The sequence below is a fragment of the Protopterus annectens genome, chromosome 6.part0 (genome assembly GCF_019279795.1).
Source record: "Protopterus annectens isolate FY-2018-M chromosome 6.part0, PAN1.0, whole genome shotgun sequence".
In the NCBI taxonomy this organism is placed as follows: domain Eukaryota; kingdom Metazoa; phylum Chordata; order Ceratodontiformes; family Protopteridae; genus Protopterus; species Protopterus annectens.
The window spans coordinates 1,156,936,842-1,156,942,519 of NC_056737.1; positions in this window are offsets into that span (position 1 = coordinate 1,156,936,842).

Below are 5,678 nucleotides of genomic sequence, written 5' to 3' on the forward strand. Positions count from 1 at the left end.
AAGGAAGATTTGAGACTGAGCTGGGAGCCAATCTCAGCTGTGCCTTAGCTCCAAGAGGTAAGGTCCCACCCAAAGAAAAGGAAATCAGATCCCTGCCCCTGGGTCCGGGAAGAGAGCTATGGCTCCCAGATTCCTCATGCTCTAACAAAGCAGAGGAGCTCAGAGTCGAAGTTGGAGCAGAAGACAGAGTGAGTCTCTGATCCGACACAGACACAATCTAGACTTCTGGATCTCCCTGCTCCAAGCTCGAGAAATGGGTCAGAGGAAGAAGAGAAGGAGCAGAAGTAGGGGGTGACTTTGTTGGATCCAAAGCTTTTGGGCTCTAATCCAACAGTAATTTGGCAAATGCCAGTGTCTTCAACAGACTCTTAACCACCCTGTCTACATCCTCATCAGAGGGACTCCTGGATGAACAGGTGAGAAGGGTCAGTGACCAAGAATATAAAATAAAAAAATCCAAACTTATATACGTGTAAACACCAGTTTAATAGGACACACCACAGAATTCCAACGACTAAGCGCTTTCACCATAACAATGGTTTCATCAGAGTACTGATGGGTGGTACAAACAACATTTAAATAACATAAAATTCTACTGCCCAGCCAATCAACATTCAATGACATTACCACAGCACATTTAAATTTAAACAAGCAGATGACAAACTGTAGTACAAAGTATTATCTACTCAAAAATCTAAAAATATATAATATGTAAACAATGCTTTTTACTAAAAAATGTTGAAAAATTAAACCTGTACTTAAATTAAACTCAAACACAGATCTTGAAAATGTGTAAGACCTTTTTGTGTACAAGAATGTAAAACATGCTCATATCATTATTGCTTTGGTCTTAAGCATAGGGAGAATGGCAATACTGTAAGTCCCGGTGGATGAGTGGCATTTAATCAGTGGGAACAAGTACAACTAGGGATATCACTACCAAAGCAACGGGGGCCGACGGCCAAATTAGATATATTGCTCCCCAGGCTAGTGAAAGCGGATAGCATATACATACTAAATCTAGAGCACTTGATAATAGTTTTCAATCTTACTCACAAACGCTGGCTAATCTACAATGTATGTACTGTACCTGTGTACTATGTATGTATTCTACCTATGTTCCAAATTTCAGCTGTAGACCACAAATCTATTAATTACCTTTATTTTTAAAATTAATATTTTTTTGTTTGTTCTCTCCACTGTAACTGTTTATGTGCCGCATACCACTGTAAAAACATGTCTCTTGTAATTTGTGTGTATACTGATCATGTCTAAATAACTAAATGTGTCTGTAATTTTTCTTTGTGGAGCTTTTCTTCCCGGGCCTCTGCTGAAAAAGGGCCTTTTCGGCTCAGTCAGACACCCCCCGGTTAACAAATGTAAAATAAAATAAATAAATAAATATTCTGGTAGTGCAAATATGTACTCTGGTGGTGAGGAGGTTGACTGTAATTCTTTTGTTGAGCATGCTTTAATGAATGAAGCTCTGCGTTGTGATAGCTGGGTCTCTTTTTTTGTTTGATTTTATGAGAGGAGGAAGAAGATGAAGTGGATTTTGAGGACTCCTTGCCAGATGAAATGGCTTCAGCAAACAGGCCTTGAATCAAGCCTTTAAGCATCAATTTGTTGTGCCTTTGTAGGAGAGCCCTTTGGTTGAAGGCGTGACAAATTCTGCAGGACTCCTGTAGATGCAAAGGCCCTAAACAATATACATATAAATTGTGGGAATTACTTTAAAGCATCTTTTTCCTAAATTGAGAACACTTTTTAAATCCTAATGGTTTGTCTTCCTTGTCTTTCTGAGACATTCTGAGAAAAACTACTGATATAACAGCACACTAAGTACACTGCAAATCTTAATGATGTAACTATGTTCTACTATATATCTATAATGATAGGAAGCTAGAGAAGTCCTAAATAAAAAAACGGACCCTCTAAACACTAGCAAAATGTAAACAACAACTATCAGGCAAGTTCTATAGAAAGGCAGAAAAACATAGCATGAAAATGTAACTATGTATGAAGGCTAGAGTAGTCCTAAATAAAAAATGGACTCACTTACAATGGGATATAGTAGGATGAAGAGCTAACCAACAGGAAGGGTATGAGAAAACTATTAAACTTTAACTGCAAAGACTATAATACAGCAGGTAAACTAACTCTACAAAGAAAACTTTGAAAATTGACAAGAAACATATCACTTAGCCCAGAGCCAGCAAAAGGACCACATCTCCAGCAAATTGGCAAATGAGATCTGAGGTAATGATGAGGTACATTCTGGGAAGGGCTGAATGTCCAAGAGCTTATTTGGAGACCACAAGCTTTTGCATAAGGCCAGGATGGATCTGATGGATTGGATATGACTCGTATGTGAGAATAAAGGTGAGATTGACAACACATCACTAGTTGTGCTGGAGAGGACAGATGAGACAGTATGTCCTGCATCTGATTTATCAATGATGTGATACGATGAAGTAATGATGCCACTTGAGTCGTAGTATCTAGCTGAGTTCCTATAAATTCCAGAGTCTGTACGGGAGTTAGCTTTGATTTGGTAAGGTTTATTGTAATGCCTACAGAATTTGATATCTGAAGCAAGTAATCCCTGGCTTGTAGAACTTGATGCCTGGTTGGGGGCAGTGAAGAGCCAATAATTGAGACAGAGAAACACCTGGAATCCTTTGAGTCTCAAGTGCATGCATTTAGTGAACACCCTAGGGGTTGTGGTAAGTCCAAAGGGCAGTGGTCTGAATTGGTAGTGATTGGTTCCCAGCCAAAAGCACAAGTATCGGCTGGTGTGCCTGTCTATTTTGATATGACAATATGCATCCTGGAGATCTAAAGAGCACATCCAATCATCCTTGTGCAAAAGAGGCAGGATGGACTGAGCCATAACCATTCAGAACTCTTAGTTTTTTTTATATCCAGATTCAGACTGCTAAGATCCAGAATTGGTCTCTGGTCCCCTGTTTCTTTGGCACTAAAAAGAAGTGGGAGTAAGTTCTGAATCCAATCTGTTCAGGTTGGACCTTCTCGATGACTCGTTTTTTGCAGAAGCTTTTGAATCTCTTGAGCTCCATATTCCCTCTGACTGGGTGGAACGCTGGGGAGTTTCCTCCTTGGGACTGGAGGTGGAAGAGAAAACAGTATATAGTAACCTCTGGATATTATATTTGGTACCCATGCATTTTTTTGTGATATTTATCCAGGTCTCCACATGCATGGAAACATTACCCCTGACTGCCTCCACAGGTAGACAGTCGGGCAGCACTTCAGGAGTACTGATAGGGCTTATCAGAGAAAGAGTCTCTGAAGCCCTGGTTTTGCGGATTTTCTCTGCCTCTGGGACAACTTCTGTCACTGAAACTTCCTCCTCTGCCTCTGCAGGAAGTATCCCTGTGCAAGTCCTGGAAAGGTCCATGAGACTTCCAGAACCACATTTTCATACCACCTCATCGATTCCTAGAAAAGGTATGTTGAGGAGCATTAAACTTGATTCCCATGGCAGACAGGGTCTTTACTTCCTGATCTCTGTGGGTAAACATATCCTTAACTGATGGCCCTAACAAGGAAGAGCCATCAAAGGGGGCATTAACAAAAGATGTCTTAAAGGGGTCTGCAAAGTTGCATAGCCCCATCCAGCCATGTCTCCTAATGGCTATGCCTGAACTGGCTGCACGTGAGGCACACTCCACTGTATGGCTGATCAGCCTCATCAATGAATTGGAAATGGATGAAAGAGTAGCCTAGCTGAGGAGAAACCTTCTGGAGATCCTCCGCAGACATAGACTCAGAGAGAGAGAGTTTGAAAGCTCCATGATCAAATCTCTCTGTAGACAAGTAAAATGTGCCAGGTAATTTATTGTCCTCAGTGAGATTGTGGCTGAGGCATAAATGTACTTTCCAAATCTGTCTATTGCTCTGGACTCCCTATTCAGTGGATAGACTGAGGAGCTTTGTTTTGCTATCTCCTTCTTTGTGTCCACTGTCACAGCAATTGCATCAACTGGGATTCTATTGCTCCACTGACATCTGTCTGAAGGGGGAATCAAAAACTTAACCAGGCACTTGGGGATGGGCTTGACAGTGTCCGGTTCCTTCCAAGCCTGGCAGAAATCCAAGTCAATAAGTTCATCTGCCGGGAGACACCCAAGACGTAGATGGGCCAGCCCTGAAAGCCTCCAGGAACACAGATTCCTGATAATAAGGAGCTTGGGAAGACAAGCCACCTTTCTGCTTGAGGATTTCCAGGATGTCCCCAAAGGAGACACTTGTCAGGTGGTGATTGGCGGGATCCTTCCCCCTCATCAAAATCGGTGTCTTCTGTGAGAGACTCCAAAGGGAAGTCTATGTGCCTCCACTTACATGCTCTCTTCTGAGGTACCTCTTCCACGGGGTACTCAGGAGAAGTGTTGGAAGAAAAGGGGAATCCCTCTGTGGAACATGTGTGGAAGCTTCCCTGAGCTGGCTGACCCTGAGAAGCACAGATGATGGGCTCGGAGCTCAGAACCAATGAGGGGTGAGTGATAGGATCTGAGATTAGAGAGGAAGGCTCTCTATGCAAACAGAAAGCCCTTTCTACTACCTGAAAAGCTGATGGGCCTGGGAAAACCTCACCTCCCTTCCTCGGAGCCAAAGCAGCTGAAGAAGGAAGGCCAGGACCAACAGCAGATCCGAGCCCTCAGGAGAGAATCAGACCCAAGCTGTCCAGGGTCGAGGCACCAAGGGGAAGGGAAGGCTCTGACAAAGTAGGAGCTGAACCAAACCCCATTAGACCTGGTGTCGACCTCTTGGATCCAACAACTGCTCTGGTCCAAAGATATCATAGCAAGACTGATCAGGGATACCATAGCAGTCGAGGAAGTGAGCTTCCTTGGATCTGATGCCAAACCCTGTGGAGATTTTGGATTCTGGGACTCTGAAACCACAGGTCAGATCAGGGAACGAGATAACATTGGTTGGGCAGGTGTACTCACGGATCCAAGAAGGGACGGATCTGGCAGGACCCCCATCTGGATCTAAGCCCTAAGGAAAATCTATGCATCATCCTGTCCATATCTGCTTCTGTCAAGCTCCTAGAAGATCTGTATGAAGCTACTGATGCTGGCCTGGACTGCTTCTTTGGGGTTTGAAATAACTGAGCAGGCAGACCCAGAGAAATAGATTTCAAAGCAAATTCTGGTGACTAGCTCCTAGCTGTCAGATCCAAGAGTGTGGGAACCAAGTAGGAAGTGAATGGTATGGGAGAGCTGTTAACGGTAATCACACCTGTTGGATCCAATGAGGCCTTTGTATCCGAGGGAGGCTCTATGATCTTCAGATCTGAAGTCTTTCTATGTTTTTCAGGTGGCTCTGATGAGTCCCTTGGGGCTTCTGGAGGGCTTGTTTCTTGGACTCTGAGGAGTCTTGATGAGATTTAAAGGGGGTTATAGCCTAAAGAGGAAAAGAAGAAGAGGCTGGAAGTAAGCCTTTAATTAGTAATATATTGCAATGGTTGGAAGGGGTCCTGGGGTTAAACGAGGTGCATATTGCACAGGCTGACTCGAGATGATCTGGCCCCAGGCAATAAACGCACTTCTTGTGGGTATCAGAACTGGGGATCTTATGCCCACAAGAAGTGTATTTCTGGGCTTCTCAGACATGTCCACAAACTTACTATAGAACCGTATATAAAAACA